At 46.6% G+C, this 18,889-nt stretch overlaps 1 long non-coding RNA gene across 1 annotated transcript; it reads left to right on the top strand.

The window, feature by feature from the left end:
• The first annotated feature begins 7,753 nt into the window (after positions 1-7,753).
• Positions 7,754-18,401, top strand: LOC147124075 (uncharacterized). Its single transcript, XR_015079551.1, has 2 exons — positions 7,754-8,357; positions 18,162-18,401. It is a non-coding gene; the product is annotated as an uncharacterized LOC147124075 (long non-coding RNA).
• The last annotated feature ends 488 nt before the right edge of the window (positions 18,402-18,889 follow it).

Here is an 18,889-nt window from a genome sequence, read left to right on the forward strand (position 1 = left end):
AAAATTCTGACAGGACTGGACAGACTAGATGCAGGAAAAATGTTCCCAATGGCCGGGGAATTCAGAACCAGGGGTCACAGTCTAAGGATAAGTGGTAGGCCTTTTAGGACAGAAATTAGGAGGAATTTCTTCACCCAGAGAGTGGTGAACCTGTGGAATTCTCTACCACAGAAGGCAGTAGAGGCCAATTCATTAAATATATTCAAGAAGGAGTTGGATATATTTCTCAAGGCTAAAGGGATCAAGGGGTATGGGGAGAAAGCAGGGACCGGGTACTGAATTTGGATGATCAGCCATGATCGCATTGAATGGCGGAGCAGGCTCGAGGGGCCGAATGGCCTACTCCTGCTCCTATCTTCTATGTTTCTATTTGTTAAAGGCAAATCGTGTCTGGCTAACCTGATTGAGTTCTTTTAACTAACAGAGCGTTGGTAAAGGTAGTGCAGTAGATGTTATGTAAATATAGACTTTAAAAAGGCATTTGATAAAGTACCACATAACAGACTTATTCAGAAAATAGATGCACATGGGATTAAAGGGACGGTTGTAACTTGAGTACATAATTGACTAAGGGCTAGGAGGCAGGGAGTAGTGGTGAATGGATGTTTTCCTGACAGGAGAGAAGTATGGGGTCTCCCAGGGGTTGGTATGAGGGCCATTGGTTTTCTTGTTATATATAAATGACCTGGACTTGGGTATAGGGAGTACAATTTCAAAGTTTGCAGATGATACAAAACTTGGCAATGTAGTAAATAGTGAGCAGTATAGTAGCAGACTTCAGGGGACATAAACAGAGTGGTGAAATGGGCAGACATATGGCAGCTGCAATTTAGTGCGGATAAGTGTGAAGTGATGCTGTTTGGGAGAAACAACATGGAGAGGCAGTATAATCTAAATGGTACTATTTTGAGGGGGGGGTGCAAGAGCAGAGGGGCCTGGGGCTGCATATTCATAAATCTTTGAAGGTGGCAGGGCAAATTGATAAGGCAGGGTCAAGAAGAGAAGTTGGGTGGTCAGCAGTTTAGTGGGAGTGGGGTCAAGGGAGCAGGAGGTGGATCTCATGGACAAGATGAACTTGGAGAGGGCATGAGGGGATAAAGGAGAGAAACTAGAATATGACATGGGTTTGGGCTTAGGGCGGGGGAGCCTTGGGGAGATTTGACTTGGTGGGCAAGGAGAAGGGGGATGTGGCAGAGGCAGCTGAACTGATGGTCACAATCTAAGTGACAGAGAAGTCTGTGAGCTCCTCACACAACAACAAGAACTTGCATTCATATAGCGCCTTTAACGTAGTAAAAATCCCAAGGCACTTCACAGGAGCGTTATCAAACAAAAGTTGACCTTACACTTTGAGGGTGGAGGGGGCAGAGGAGACGGGTTGAAGGAGATGGTTAGTAGTAGAGAAAAGAAGCTGGATGTTATCATTTCCAGGATGCTCTGGTGTAGTGAATGGTTTTGGCAGAGGAGAGCAATGCCCAATAGTGCTTGTTGTGGCCCAGCCAGATATGGCAATTGATGACGAAACAGTTGTATGCCAGATACCCTTAAGTGTGTGCCCCTTGGATATGAGGGAGTGAAGATAGGGGACATACCAGAGGGAAGGCAGTTGAGAGTTTGAAAGTGCTGTTATAAGTGACTTTAGATCCTGATATTAGCAAGAAGATTCAGGAGGATGTTATGAGCATTTTTAAATTTTTACTATGTGGGATAATTTCAAAAATGAAACTATACTGCACACATACTGGACTGTTTGTAATCTAAGCAGATGCTTCCTCTCTGGAGTAGATTAAAATGTCGTCTGGGCCAATGGCCCACTTTTTGAAACCCTTACAGATGTGGACCATTGATTATTTTACTGTGTTTTCATCCTTCTGTGATTTTCAAAATGCTTATGAAAATCTTCTGCAATTCAAGGAATTTTTGAATCTTTGTTGCTTTTCTATGCTACTACGGTCCAAGCATCCTTATGACTTTCTGTGATTGTCAAATTGTTTGACAGTCTAAACCAGAGGTTCCCAAACCTGGGGGAGGGTGGGGCGATACACCGAGGTTATCGGGGGGGTGGGGGGGATGGTGGGGAGGGTGCAAGGAGAACAGGCTAACCAAGAACAAGAGCCACCGATACAGCCTCACATAGCCAGATGGGGTGCATTATGAGATAATCTCAGCACCACGTGGAATGTTGATTTCTAGAAGTGGACAGTGGTGCAACAGTAATAATTAGAATCATAGAATCATAGAATGGTTACAATACGGAAGAAGGCCATTCGGCCCGTCGAGCCCATGCCGGCTCCCTGCAAGAGCACTTCAGCTAGTCCCACTCCCCCACCCTATCCCCGTAGCCCTGCAAATTTCTTTCCTTCAGATACTTATCCAATTCCCTTTTGAAAGCAATGATTGAATCTGCCTCCACCACCCATTCAGGCAGTGCATTCCAGATCTTAACCACTCGCTGCATAAAAAAAGTTTTTATTTATGTCGTCTTTGGTTCTTTTGCCAATCACCTTAAATCTGTGTCCTCTGGTTCTCGACCCTTCTGCCAATGGGAACAGTTTCCCTCTATCTACTCTGTCCAGACCCCTCATGATTTTGAACACCTCTATCAAATCTCCCCTCAATCTTCTCTGCTCCAAGGAGAACAACCCCAGCTTCTCCAGTCTATCAACGTAACTGAAGTCCCTCATTCCTGGAATCATTCTCGTAAATGTTTTCTGCACTTTCTCGAAGGCCTTCACTTCCTTCCTAAAGTGTGGTGCTCAGAATTGGACACAGTATTCCAGTTGAGGCCAAACCAGTGTTTTATACAGGTTGATCATAATTTCCACACTTTTGTATTCTATACCTCTATTCATGAAGCCCAGCATCCCGTAAGCCTTTTTAACTGCTTTCTCAACCTGCCCTGCCACCTTCAACGATTTGTGCACACATACCCCCAGGTCTCTCTGTTCGTGCACTTAAAGAAGCCCTAATAGGTCCAATGTCCACTTCTAGAAATGGCGGAGATTCAAACATGTGCTGAGATTATCCCTTAATGCACCTCTTCTGGCTATCCAATGCTGCATCAGTTGAAGTGAAAGATATTTCTGTAGCATTTTCTGATTGCTGCACAAAAGTAGAGATCCTTGAAGCAGTTGGCTATTTGAGGCACACAATCCCAACATGACTGAAGAGAGGGTGAATAGTTGAACCTTCTCTCAATTTTTTCCCCCAGTTTTTGAAACCAATAGGATCAAACTCTGTCATCTACTTGTGGGCTACAAAATACTGTTCATTAGAAAACGGGATGGGGGGATGGTGGATGGGTGAATGGGACATGAATCTCCGAAGGGGGCTCAGCAAAAAAAAGTTTGGAAACCTCGGGCCTAAACAGTTCAGCTGCAGAAAAATGTAGTTCTCTTTTCATTTTCATTTTGATCCTATTACCATCACCAGTGCATAACGTTGCATTCATCAGCATCTGTTCCCACTCGTTGATTTAGTATTATTTAATCAAAGTTCAGGAGGAACTGGGTGACACAGTGGCTTTTAAACCAGACTTTCACTTCTACAAAATCCCTGCTCCCAATCTTACACCCTGCCGCATTTTCACTTTCCCCTCTGATCTTCCCCTCTCTGACCCCGAATGATCAGTCCTTAGCAAAGGCCTTATGCCCCCACCTCAATGAATTTCGAGCTCGGCACGATGCTGAGCCCATTTTCCGCCGCCTTCGTCTCCGTGCCCACTTCTTTGGCCAGGAGTCTTCCCCCCACACGGCTGACCCTTTCTCCCGCTTTCAGAATTCTCGTTCTACCTGGACCCCTCCCTCTGGCCTCTTACCCTCTCTAGATCTTTTCATCGCTAACTGCCGCCACAACATCGGCCGTCTCCATTTCTCTGCTCCCCTCACTCACTCCAACCTACCTCCCTCTGAACTTGCAGCACTCCATTCTCTTAGATCCAACCCCGACATTGTCATTAAACCCGCTAACAAGGGTGGCGCTGTTGTTGTTTGGCGAATTGACCTCTACCTAGTGGAAGCTGCACGCCAACTCTCCGACACCTCCTCCTACCTCCACCTGGACCATGACCCCACTACCAAACATCAAGCCACCATTTCCAAGACTGTCACTGACCTCATCTCCTCTGGAGATCTTCCCACCACGGCCGCCAACCTCATAGTTCCCCAACACTGCACAGCCCGCTTCTAACTCCTTCCCAAGATCCACAAACAGGGCTGCCCCGGTAGACCCATTGTTTCAGCCTGTTCTTGCCCCACGGAACTTATCTCTTCCTACCTCGACTCTATTTTTTCTCCCCTTGTCCAGTCTCTTCCCACCTACATCCGCGACTCTTCCGATGTCCTCCGCCACTTTTAACAGTTTCCAGTTTCCTGGCCCCAACCACCTTCTTTTCACTATGGACGTACAATCCCTCGACACCTCCATCCCCCACCAGGATGGCCTGAGGGTGCTCTGCTTCTTCCTTGAACAGAGGCCCAACCAGTCCCCATCCACCACCACTCTCCTCCGCCTGGCTGAACTTGTTCTCACATTGAACAACTTCTCCTTTGACTCCACTCATTTCCTCCAAATCAAAGGTGTTGCTATGGGTACCCGCATGGGTCCTAGCTATGCCTGCCTTTTTGTGGGATATGTGGAACACTCTTTGTTCCCATCCCACTTGGGTCCCCTCCCTCACCTCTGTAAAGTCTGTGGGTTGTGCAGTTAATAAATACACAGACTTCAGAAGTAACAAACAAACAGGTCTTTACTATTCGAAGGTCCGGGCGAATCTGCCCCAGCAATCCTGCCACAACACTTATATACTGGTGTGGTCACTATCGGTATTACAGTATACAGAAGCCAAACAAATAGTGCCACACCTAAAGTAGTTCTCTTAAAGGTGAACGGTTACATTCAATAGTTCCCTTAAAGGTAGACGGGTACATACACTACAACCTCTTTTTCCGATACATTGATGACTATCGGTGCCATTTCCTGTTCTCGCCCTGAACTAGATAATTTCATTCACTTTGCTTCCAATTTCCACCCTTCCCTCACCTTGACATGGTCCATCTCCGACTCTTCCCTTCCCTTCCTCGACTTCTCTGTCTCCATCTCTGGGGATAGGTTATTGACTAACATTCACTACAAGCCCACCGACTCCCACAGCTACCTGGACTACACTACCTCCCTCACCGTCTCCTGTAAGGACTCCATTCCATTCTCCCAGTTTCTCCGTCTCTGCCGCATCTGCTCCGACGATGCCACCTTCCATACCAGTGCTTCCGACATGTCTTCCTTTTTCCTCAACCGAGGATTCCCCTCTACCATGGTTGACACGGCCCTCGACCATGTCCGTTCCATTTCCCGCACTTCCGCCCTCACCCCTGCCCCTCCCTTCCGGAACCACGATAGAGTTCCCCTTGTCCTAACCTTTCACCACACCAGCCTCCACATTCAATGGATCATCCTCCGCCATTTCCACCACCTCCAGTGTGATTCTACCACCAAACGCATCTTCCCCTCCCCTCTCAGCATTCCGTAGGGACCGTTCCCTCCACGACACCCTAGTCCACTCCTCTATCACCCCCAGCACCCCTTCCCCTTCACCCGGCACCTTCCCGTGCAAGCGCAGGAGATGCAACACATGCCCTTATACCTCCCCCTCTTCCCACTGTCCAGGGCCCCAAACACCCCTTCCAGGTGAAACAGCGATTTACTTGTACTTCTTGCAATTTAGTATACTGTATTCGCTGCTCACGATGTGGTCTCCTCTACATTGGGGAGACCAAACGCAGATTGGGTGACCGCTTTGTGGAACACCTCCGTTCAGTCCGTAAGGGGGACCCCGAGCTTCCGGTCGCCTGTCACTTTAATTCTCCACTCCACTCCCACTCTGACCTCACCGTCCTCGGCCTCCTGCATTGTTCCACGGAAGCTCAGCATAAGCTCGAGGAACAGCACCTCATCTTTCGAGTAGGCACTTTACAGCCCTCTGGACTCAAAATAGAGTTCAACAATTTCAGATCATAACCTCGGCCCCTATCATACAGTATATATATTTTTTATCCACACTTTTTGTTTGTGCCTTCTGTTCTTCTCTCCCACAGGGCAGCTGTCTTTCGTTCTGCCAGCACAATCTACACTTCATCTAGAGCCATCCTTTGTTTCTTAACCTGTCCCATTACCATCTCCTTTTGCCTTGAATATCTCTTAATGCCTCTTTAATTCTCCTGCCTTTTATCCTATCACAGATCTTCCCCTTTGTTTTTTCATCCCCTCCCCCATTTCCCAGCCCCTAAACTTGCTTTAAAATCTGTTCCATTTCCTGCTTTTTTCCAGTTCTGACGAAAGGTCATCGACCTGAAACATTAACTGTTTCTCTCTTCACAGATGCTGCCTGACCGCTGAGTGTCGCCAGCATTTTCTGTTTTTATTTCACTTCTACAAAATGGGTTCGAATGCAGCCCAGACTGATGGAATGACAGTCGTCTCTGCCTGCTGGCTGGGTTTTGGGCAGTCGCAAGTCAGTTCCTAGTCGGCCCAGACCTGCAGCACAAAACTTCCCCTAATTCAGCATTAATTGCCAGTGTCACCCAGACAGGGCTAAGGAGGTTGAGTGTGATAAATAGAAAAAGTGACACACTGGTGCAGTACAGATGCTCTGTGGAGATGGAACTGAGGCACATTGGTTGGCTCAGAGTAAATAAAACTTTACTCATCTACCGGACCTGGGAGCACTTGTTGCTGATATTGGGTACCTGAAATGAAAAGCATCCATTCCCCAGCACTAATCCCTCAACTTGATTAAAAAAAAACTAGCATTTGAATAGGTGGCCTGACTTACCACTGGTAGTAAACCAAGATGCCATCTAGTGGAATATGCAGTGTTAATGACTGTGCTGTAAGTACATGAACTCATTGCTGCATAACTGTCTAAAGTGCCTTAAGCCCACAAATAGCCTCCCATATCTTTACCCAACTGAGGCTCAATGTATATATAAATATACCAGTAACAAGTTCACTTGCATATCTTTACAGAGTTGACAAGTCAAAAAAGTATAGCTCTTCTCTGGCTCGTGATTAAAGTCATATTCAGAGTCCGCAGTTGATTTTAATGGCAGATTAACTCATTTATTTAACATGGTGGAAAAACACATGAGCACTATAACAGGGAGCTAAAATCCAACGGTTATGCAAACAATACTGCAGAAGCATTCAGTCCCCAAGATGGGGAAAGGATAACAGTTTTCAAGAATAATCAACTCTCTTCCTAATGTTTCAGGTTCTATAGGGGTAAGGTAGCGGGGGGAGGGGACAAGCAAGCACCAAAATAAAAATTGCGTTCATAGTAAATCATCTACGCAGAAATACTTTACTGTGTACGCAGATCGGTTTTCAGTAGGCTATAGGTTAAAATGTATTTTTGAACTGCTTTTGCAGTGATTCCTATCAACATGTTGAAGGTGCGACTCCTCCTCCCCTCCAAGGACTGTGTCCCTTAATCTGGTTTAGAGCTGAATATGGTAATAGCTGTAATGTCATTATGGGTCCAATTATGGATCACAACTGAATAACTGTCTAATGTGTAGCAGCTGTGTGCTTCTCAACAATATAGTTTTCACTGAGCCATGAACTAGCTTGAACCACGGTTGGGAATGTATCACAAGGACACAGGAGTCTAATTTCAGAGGAGCTAATAAATCAATATATACATGGCATTGTCGAATTCCATTGTTATTCAATGAATAGTGGAGACCATATAGTCATGTATCCAAACCTCTCGCCACCCCCACCACTTAGAACCCACTTGCCACCACTGACCTCTTTCCCAGCCACCACTGACCTCTTTCCCAGTCACTACCAACCTCTCTGCTGCCATTGTTTCCTGCTCTTTGCTCCTCTACTGCTTCATATTTCCCCGCCACCCAACACAAACTCCCCAACATATCCTTGTCCGAGGTCAAATAACCAACTTCACACTTACATTCCAACCAGCACAGAAACTGACACACACACAGATATAAAATTCTATAAATATTTTTGTTATATATAGTCCATATACAATTAAATCAAATGCACATATGAAAATATTCACATTTTTTAAATATATGTAGAAGGGATGGGAACAACTGAAGACTGTATTTCCCCACAACCCCCACCCCAAAAGCTGCCTGCAGTAGTTGGCGGCTCCTTTTCCAGTTACACCAACACATCCCTTCTACAGGGAAAGAAGAAGATGGAGAGAGAAGCAGAAGAGGACAAAGAGAGAAGAAAAAAGCTAAGAAGAGAGAAGCAGAAAAGAAAGGAAAGAGAAACAGAACCAGAGGAGCAGAGACAGCTAGAGAATCAGCAACATGAAATAGCAAAGCCAGGTAAGAGAGACCAAAATCCCTGATTTACCCTGTGCAATGCCACAGGAGAGCAGTTGGCTGCTCACACTTACTGTCTACAAAAACCTTACTTCCTGTTGTGATGTTTCTGTCACACACTTTTGTCAACTTTTCCTATTATAAATTTCAATCCACATTTCGAATAGAAACGGCCTTTGTTAACCTGTCGTACTGTAATTATACCCTCCCACCAGTGGTGGCACTGCTTCTACTTAACCTCATGACTGCATTTTTTTTATTTGATCCTGGGATGTGGGCGTCACTGACAAGGCCAGCATTTATTTTCCATCCCTAATTGCCCTTGAGAAGGTGGTGGTGAGCTGCCTTCTTGAACCGCTGCAGTCCGTGTGGTGAAGGTACTGTCAACAAGGGCAGACGTCGATGACGAAGTCCAACACCGCCTTCAGTGTGCCAGTGCAGCCTTCGGTCGCCTGAGGAAGAGAGTGTTTGAAGACCAGGACCTCAAACCCGGCACCAAGCTCATGGTCTACAGAGCAGTAGTAATACCCGCCCTCCTGTATGCCTCAGAGACATGGACCATGTACAGCAGGCACCTCAAAGCACTGGAGAGGTACCACAAAGCTGCCTCCGCAAGATCCTGCAAATCCATTGGCAGGATAGGCGCACCAACGTCAGTTTTCTCGCTCAGGCCAACATCCCCAGCATCGAAGCTTTGACCACGCTCGATCAGCTCCGATGGACGGGTCACATCGTCCGCATGCCCGATACGAGACTCCCAAAACAAGCGCTCTACTCGGAGCTCCGGCATGGCAAGAGAGCCCCTGGTGGACAGAGGAAACGCTTCAAGGGCACCCTCAAAGCCTCCTTGAAAAAGTGCAACATCCCCACCGACACCTGGGACTCCCTGGCCCAAGACCGCACAAAGTGGAGGAGAAGCATCCGGGAAGGCGCCGAATACCTCGAGTCTCTTCGCTGGGAGCAAGCCGAAACCAAGTGCAAACAGCGGAAGGAGCGCACGTCAACCCAAGCACCCCACCCACCCGCCCCTTCAACCACCGTCTGCCCCACCTGTGACAGAGACTATAGTCACCTGAGAACTCATTTTTAATGTGGAAGCAAGTCATCTTCGGTTCCGAGGGACTACCTAAGAAGAAGAAGGTACTCCCATAGTGATGTTCGGGAGGGAGTTCCAGGATTTTGACCCAGCGATGATAAAGGAACGGTGATATATTTCCAAGTCAGGATGGTGTGTAACTTATGATTGCATTTATTGGTGATGAACTCCATCAAACACCTCTCTGGTCACTGATCTATTCTATCCTTTGAATTATCGCATATTAGTTTGTATCATTACGGCTACACCCAATTTAGTGCCATTCACAAAGGTAACCACCTTTAGGCAATGTTATGTAAATCATTTATAAAAATTATAAACAAAAGTGGCCTCAAAACTGACCTCTGTGGGACTCCATTGACAATTGGTTTCTACTCTAACAGCTCCCCAGTATAAATCCTTTGTTTTTATTTCAGATTTCCAGGATCCGCAGTATTTTGCTTTTGTATAAATCTTTTGTTGTCTACCTTTCAGCCACTCATTAATCCAGCTTAATTCTTTTTCATGTTTCCATGTAAATCACTGTCAAATGCTTTTTGAAATTTAGGTAGCTAACATTCACCACCTCACCCTTATTGACCAGATCTGTAACCTCCTTAAAGAAATATAAGAGTTTAGTGAAACATGACTTGTCCCTTCTTAACCCACCCTGGCTCCCTTTCGAATCAGAACCTTTCCTAATGGATGATCCTTTAAGGTGTGTCTCATCAAAGTCTCAAACACTTTCTTATACAACTGGCTCAGATGCAACGTTCCCGCCAAGGTGCACGCGCGTGCAGCCGCGCAGTAATCTGAAAGGTAGCGCACAGGCTGCTCACCGGCTTTTACATTGTAAGTACCGCACATGCGCAGAAATTTAAAGGAACCGCGCATTAAAAGAAATATGCCACACAGAACAAAGCGCAGCTTACAGGGCACATTGCTCAGATGTTGATCCATTGCTGCTGTTTAACGATTGGGGGGGGGGGGTGGCGGGGGCGGGGGGGGGGGGTGGGTGGCACAGTTGCTACTTTCCAAACCATTCAGATGTTATCTGCTTTGGAAAATCCAGTCAGGGTATTTGCAATCTCTTCAGTCAACTCCTTTGGAAGGAAACTATTAGAGCTCAGAGCCTTGTTTATTTTTAGTCACATAAACTTTCCACTATGCCTTCCCTTGTGATACTAATCATTTCCAATCTGCGCTCTCCCTCATGATTTTCAATCAACTCCGGCATATCTCTTCAGTCCCTCTTTTAATGGTGAAAATCACTCACAGAATAATAATGTTGTAAGTTTGCCACTTCCCTGTCCTTAGGCACCATAGAAACATAGAAACATAGAAGATAGGAGCAGGAGTAGGCCATTCGGCCCCTCGAGCCTGCTCCGCCATTCAATACGATCATGGCTGATCATCCAAATTCAGTACCCGGTCCCTGCTTTCTCCCCATACCCCTTGATCCCTTTAGCCTTAAGAAATATATCCAACTCCTTCTTGAGTATATTTAATGAATTGGCCTCTACTGCCTTCTGTGGTAGAGAATTCCACAGGTTCATCACTCTCTGGGTGAAGAAATTCCTCCTAATTTCTGTTCTAAATGGCTTACCCCTCATCCTGAGACTGTGACCCCTGGTTCTGGACTCCCCGACCATCGTCAGAATTTTATAAGTTTCAATGAGATCCCCTCTCATTCTTCTAAACTCCACCGAGTATAAGCCCAATTGAACCAATCTCTCCTCATACGTCATTCCTGCCATCCCAGGTATCAGCCTGGTGAATCTTCGCTGAACTCCTTCCATGGCAAGAACATCCTTCCTCAGATAAGGCGACCAAAACTGCACACAATACTCAAGGTGTGGTCTCACCAAGGCCCTGTACAACTGCAGCAAGACATCCTTGTTTCTGCACTCAAATCCTCTCGCTACGAAGGCCAACATACCATTTGCCTTCTTAACCGCCTGCTGCACCTGCATGCTTACCTTCAGCGACTGGTGCACAAGGACACCCAGGTCTCGTTGCACTTCCCCTTCTCCCAACCTATTGCCATTCAGATAATAATCTGCCTTCCTGTTTTTGCCACCAAAGTGGATAACCTCACATTTATCCATGTTATATTGCATCTGCCATGCATCTGCCCAATCACCCAACCTGTCCAAATCATCCTGTAGTTTCTCGGCATCCTCCTCACACCACACACGCCCACCCAGCTTTGTGTTGTCTGCAAATTTGGAGATATTACATCGAGTTCCCTTGTCTAGATCATGAATATATATTGTGAATAGCTGGGGTCCAAGGACCGATCCCTGCGGTACCCCACTAGTCACTGCCTGCCACTCGGAAAAAGACCCGTTTATTCCAACTCTTTGCTTTCTGTCTGCCAACCAGTTCTCTATCCAAGTCAATACCTTGCCCCCAATCCCATGTGCCTTAACTTTACACGCTAATCTCTTATGCGGGACCTTATCGAAAGCCTTCTGAAAGTCCAAATACACCACATCCACTGGTTCTCTCTTATCTATTTTATCAGTTACACACTCAAAAAATTCCAGTAGATTAGTCAAGCACGATTTACCTTTTGTAAATCCATGTTGATTTTGTCCGATCCTGTCACTGTTTTCCAAGTGCTCTGCTAGTACATCTTTTATAATGGACTCTAGCATTTTCCCCACTACCGATGTCAGGCTTACTGGTCTGTAATTCCCCGTTTTCTCTCTACCACCTTTTTTGAATAGTGGGGTAACATTAGCTACCCTCCAATCCATGGGTACTGTTCCAGATTCCATCGAATGTTGGAAGATGATCAGCAATGCATCTACTATTTCTAGGGCCACTTCCTTAAGTACCCTAGGATGTAGATTATCAGGCCCTGGGGATTTATCGGCCTTCAATCCCATCAATTTCCCTAACACCATTTCCCTACAAATACTGATTTCTTTCAGTTCCTCCCTCTCATTGGACCCTATTTTCCCCGACATCGCTGGGAGGTTATTTGTGTCCTCCTTTGTGAAGACAGAACCAAAATATGTATTTAATTGGTCTGCCACTTCTTTGTTCCCCATTATAAATTCCCCTGATTCTGACTGCAAGGGACCTACGCTTGACTTCACCAATCTTTTTCTCTTCACATATCTATAAAAGCTTTTACAATCAGTTTTTATGTTCCCTGCAAGCTTACTCTCATATTCTATTTTCCCTTTCTTAATTAATCCCTTTGTCCTCCTTTGTTGAATCCTAAACTGCTCCCAATCCTCAGGTTTACTGCTTTTTCTGGCCAGCTTATATGTCCTCTCCTTGGATCTTATGCTATCCCTAATTTCCCTTGTTAGCCACGGTTGAGTCACCTTTTTTGTTTTATTTTTATGCCAAACTGGGATGGACAAATTCTGTAGTTCATCCATGTGGTCTTTGAATATTTGCCATTGTCTATCCACCGTCAACCCTTTGAGTGACATTCCCCAATCAATCCTACCCAACTCGCGCCTCAGACCATCGTGCTTTCCTTTATTTAAATTCAGGACCCTAGTCTCTGAGTCAACTACTTCATTCTCCATTTTAATGAAGAATTGTATCATATTATGATCGCTCCGACCCAAGGGGCCTCGTACAACAAGATTGCTAATTAATCTTTTCTCGTTACATAATACCCAGTCTAAGATGGCCTGATCTCTGGTTGGTTCCTCGACATATTGGTCCAGGACCATCCCGTAAACACTCCAGGAATTCCTCCTCCACAGTATTGTTACTAATTTGGTTAGCCCAATCTATATGTAGATTAAAGTCACCCATGATGACTGCTGTGCCCTTATTGCATGCTTCTCTAATTTCCCTTTTAATGCCATCCCCAACCTCCGCATTACTGTTTGGTGGTCTATATACCACTCCCACTAACGTTTTCTGCCCCTTGGTATTTCTCAGTTCTACCCATACAGATTCCACATCATCAGAGCTGATATCCTTCCTTACAATTGTGTTAATCCCTTCTTTAACCAGCAATGCTACCCCACCTCTCTTTCCTTTTTGCCTATCTTTCCTGAATATTGAATACCCCTGGATGTTGAGTTCCCAGCCTTGGCCACCCTGGAGCCATGTTTCCATAATCCCAATCAAATCATATTCGTTTACCTCTATTTGCACAGCTAATTCATCCACCTTATTTACGAATGCTCCTCGCATTAAGACACGAAGCCTTCAGGCTTGTTTTTTTAACGCTCTTAGACCTATTAGAATTATTATTTACTGCAGCCACTGATTAATGGTCTAGTATTCCACTGTATTCTTCTCTTGCTCCTGATACACTTAAAGAATGCTTTGTTATTGTCTCTCATATTTTCCAATACATTCCGCTCATATTAAACATTGGAAAGTTGAAGCCATCGTCGTCGTCCCCTGCCACAAACACCGCACCTCCAATTCCATCCCCCCCCCTGGATATTGTCTTAAGTTGAAGCTGATTGTTCACAACCTCAGCATCCTATTCAACCCCGAGCTGAGCTTTTGACTCCATATGGAAAGGATTTTCCATAAGAAAGACTGCTTACTTTAACCTCTGTACCATTGCCTGCCTGCACCCCTGCCTCAGCCCATCTATTGCCAAAAACCTCATCCATGTCTTTGTCACCTCCAGGCTTGACTATTCCAATGCTCTCCAGGCTGGTTTCCAATCCTCCATCCTCTGTAAACTTCAGCTCATCCAAAACTCTGCTGTCGATATCCTAACCTGCAGAAAGTCCTGCTCACCCATCATCCCTGTGCTCACTGACCTACATTGGCTCCCAGTCCCCCAACACCCCAAGTTTAAAATGTCATCCTCATGTTCAAATCCCTTCATGTCCTCACCCCTCCCTATCTCTGTAACCTTCTCCATCCCTACAACCCTCCAAGAACTCTGCATTCCTTCAACTGTGCCCTCTTATGCACCATCCACTCCCTTCACCCCACCATTGGTAGCCTTGCCTCGGCTGTCTAGGCGCTGGAATTCTCTTCCTAACCCTCTCCACTTCACCACATCTCTCTGCTCCTTTAGTAGATGGAGGCTCCACCTCCACAAGTCTATCCCAAAAACCTGTGCGCAAGGCGGACCCACTATAAGTGGTTCTTGGCCTAGTTTCCAGCTGTTAGGCAGACTGCTGTCAAAGTCACACCAAGAGTCCATTGCAATGGTTGTGGGACTTTTGGGGCTAACAACTTCATGATCAATAGACCTCAAATGATCCCCTACTTCAACTTAGCTTATTACCTCCTCCTCCTCATTATTTAGGAACAAATCTAATACTGCTTTCCCCCTTGTGAGTTCCTTCACCAACTGTTTAAGAAAAGATTATTGAAGAACTTCCATAAACCCCTCACAAATACAGATTATCCCAACTGTAAGTTGCAGCCCATGTCAGGAAGGTTCAAATTCAACAAGATTATAATTGAAGTTTTAGGAATGCTCTTTTTAATTACCTCCCAAAGAAGTACATCCACCTCCTTTTTATTTTGTGGTGGCCTGTAACATATTCCTACCACAACCTTTCCCTTCTTTCTATCTTGTAAATCCACCCATGCAGACCCTGTGCCGATTCCCAGATCCTTCCTCTCAACTGCATATAAAGCTTCCGTGATCAACAGTATCACCAGCCCCCATTCTTTCCTTCCTGAAGTTCTGCTTCCTGAAGCACACATCCCCTGCAGATTTGTTCCTCGCTCATGTTCTTCCTTTCACCAAGAGGTAAATTTTCAACGGAATGAAAATTGGGCAGATTCTGAAACAGCCCAGATTATCGCCCAGACAGTGAAGACAAAAATGAACTCCCCCCCTTCACATGATTTCCGTACATCCAATGATATCTTTTAGCTCCCTATATACCATTATATCAAACAATCCATTTTATTTCTTATGCTTCTGGCAGTCATATCAGTACATCTTAATTCATCCTTGCTGTATTTACATAACTCCTTCCTATTAGATGGTCAACATCTGCTTCCCTTAATTTAAATCCTTTCAACTGGTTTAATTATGTTATCAGCTAAGGTGAATGTGCCTCCTCAATTCAGATGAAAGCTGCTCCCGAGGGAAATCCTACCCTTCTCCAAGAAGCAGTTCCAGTGGGCTAAGAATTTGAAACACTCCCTCCCACATCATGGCCCCGATTTTAACCCCCCCTCCCCCGCACCCGACGTGACTGGGGCGTGCAGATGGTTAAAATAGGGGAAGAGTAGTTACCCCCCTGTTCGAGCCACACTCCCACCCACTGCCAATATAACGTACGGGTTTCACGAGGAGTGTGAGTCCCTCTCCGCAGGCTGGCAAGGGCCTCACAAATATGCAAAAGTCAGGGACCTATGATGCAAATAGGACCTCAACGCAACTTTAACGCACAGTCGCACGATTCTTGCTGAGTGCCTGACCATCCTGAGAAAGTTAGCAGCAAGCAGGCTCGGGGCCAGAAGAGTTTTACATTGTTTTAATGGTTGACTTGTGGTTCCGGAGGGGCAGGTGTTTCCTCTGGGCCCCGCAAATAAACCTCAGGCCCTGGGCTTGCCCCAAACCCCCTCCTGACTGCAGTTACTTCTGGACTTCTTTTCCCTTCACCCATGCCACCCCACCCCGCTGACCCACCTACCTGCCCGAACCATTATTTCAGGTCCCTGGCTGCGGCCAACTGCCGCTGGAAATCTCTCTCCTACCAGTAGGTCAGGTTAATGATTCTAGCTGGGTTCAAGTGGGAACTTTGCTCCATGGATGACATGGCAATGAGGCATGGGAGTTAAAATGGCCTGGGCCTCACGCTGGCATGGCCAAGCAAGCTTGACGCTCCCCTTGTCCTTTCCCCGCACCCTCCCACCCCCCTCAACGCCACACTCATGTTCCGAATTAAAATTGGGGTTCATTTATTGAGCCACATCTTATGCGGACCTTAAGATATGATTCAATATCTTCAGAAAATGCTGGAAACACTCTGGTCAGGCAGATTCCGTGGAGAAACAGAATTAATGGTTCAAGTCGATGACCTTTCAGGAAGGTTAACTCTCTTTATCTCTCCAGAGATGCTGCCTGACCTGCCGTGTGTTTCTTGCATTATCTGTTGGTATTTCAGGATTCCATCATCTGCAGTATTTTGCTTTTGGTTCAATATCTTATTCAGATTTATCTTATACCACATCTATGAGTGTATGGCCTAGAAATTCACTAGCCTTAGCGCCGCTTTTGAGGCGCTAGAGGGACTAGCGCCAGAGTTATGGCCAGTTGAAAAATTCCCTGGGGCCCTAAAGCGGCGTTGCACCGGTAGCGCAGCGCCGGCACCGATGACGTCATCAGTGTGCGCAGCGTCCCGGTTGCCATGCCGACGGGCCCCAGCGCCGAAATTCAGTTGCGGCCGCCTCGCCCGTGGCAGCCGCAACTAAGACTCTGGCAACAGAGTCCAACATGTGTTTGCGCCGGCGCATTAAAGGCCCCGCGGCGGCCGGCCGCTTTCCCGCCGGCCGCCTGCCCGCAGCTCCCTCCCCGGACTTCTCCCCCCCCCCCCCGGAACAGATGCAAGCCCGGCACTTGTCCGAGGTGCCGGGCTCATTTTTAAACAGATTTGCGCGGGCCGCGGCCGGGTGCAGGCAGCTCCTCCTTAACGGAAGGAGGAGGCCTGCACTTCCCCAGCCTGCCGCACCGCATCGGGTGCCGCAGCGCCGGAATTGCGGCGCTAAACGGCAGTTAGCGCCCTTTTCCAGGCACTAAGACCCTTCAGTAGCGCCGGCAGCCGTTTGGGCGCGGCGCTACTGAATCTTTGGCGCGCGCAGGGGGACTTAGCGCCGGCACTAACTTCCGGTGCTAAAGCCCTGGCTAAGCCAAAACCCAATTTCTAGGCCTAAGTGCTTTAAAGAACTTAATGCTGATTCTGGGTATCAGATCCTGACCCTGGTCCCGATCCTGAACCTGAACCCGATCCTGAACCCGATCCTGAACCTGAACCCGATCCTGATCCTGAACCCGATCCTGAACCCGATCCTGATCCTGATCCTGATCCCGATCCTGAACCTGACCCCGATCCTGAACCCGATCCTGATCCTGAACCTGAACCTGATCCCGATCCTGATCCTGATCCCGAACCTGATCCTGATCCCGATCCTGAACTTGATCCTGAACCCGATGCTTATGTTACTCATATTTAACTCACCTCTGTAATTTCATTTAAGTCATTAATAATAATCATCCATCTTGAAACTTTGTCAGCTCTACCTTACTGAAATGTTGCAGGCAGAGCTATTTATATTACCACAATTTAAAAAAGTTGTACCATTCCCTAACTTCAAAGCCCACCGCCCCACTCTGTTTAATCCAACCACTACCACGCTCCAGTTTCTGGATGTATTTCAAACAGACTGCCACTTCTAGTAATTAATTCTGACCTTTTTTCCACCTACGGCTCGATTGATGGGACAAGGAAAGAAGATCGATTGACTGAACAGCTGAAAAGGCTAAGAGAAGCCATTAGCACTCAAACCTCAGAATGTAATGAGTTCCTTTACATGGCCGTTAATGTTAAAAAGATAAATGAGTTAATGGCTTTTTACATATTTCATTCACATTCTCTGGCCGGGGATTCCAAAAGCCTGGCTCTAAAGCAGCATAAATAATAGCAGCAATAAAGCTGCCATTTTAGATTGTCTAGTAAGTTGACAATGATTACTATGAGGTATATTTTCCTCTGTTCATGAACGTTAGTGAAAAACTGGAAATTTGTTTTGTACTCCCACAGTGAATGCTGAAGAAAACGGGGTAGAAATTCCTTCGCATGCCGAAGATTTCTCAAGCACAAATTCAGTGTTGGACTTAAAAATGTCATAATCGGACGCCCTCCAACACAACTACCTCATTGGTCTTCCTGCTACATAACTATGGAAATGAAGACCAACAGCAATAACTGTTTACTCCACATTGTGTATTTTGCAACTTTTCCCTCCTCTTCATATTGAAATTAAATCGCCCTAGTGCCTGACCTCTGTGTGCTTGTGTGTTTCCTCAGTGGCTACAGCTTGGGAAGTGGGAGGCTACTGATCGTCCATTGATGGCACTTGAGATGGGCGTGGTGGGCGATCTCGAGCAGCTCTGTATCTTGAGGGCCCGGCTGCTGTGTCTCCGCATCGGCCAGGGCAGTCTGGGCCAGCTGGCTGTGTGGGACCAATAAAGGAACTGGGTCAGGGGCTGGCAGGGAAGCAGGCATGCTGTTATTCTGAGAAAGGGCACTGTGCCACTGTCATTGTGACTCTACACACCCTCTGCTCTGCGTGAGAACGCTAGGTGACTGAATTTCTAGGCCCTAGAGTCTTAGGGGGAAAAATTGGGTCGTGCCCCAGAAAAATTAGCACCCCTGCAGCCGAAATGCACTGGTAGCGCCCCAAGAGGGAGGTTGGGTGCTACTGGAAGCACCCCACCTCCCTCTTGGGGTGCTACCGGTGAATATCGCGGCGCTACGTGCCGCAGCGC

This window comes from Somniosus microcephalus, chromosome 1 (assembly GCF_052327205.1).
Source record: "Somniosus microcephalus isolate GS21.2 chromosome 1, FLI_Smic_1.0, whole genome shotgun sequence".
Taxonomy (NCBI): domain Eukaryota; kingdom Metazoa; phylum Chordata; class Chondrichthyes; order Squaliformes; family Somniosidae; genus Somniosus; species Somniosus microcephalus.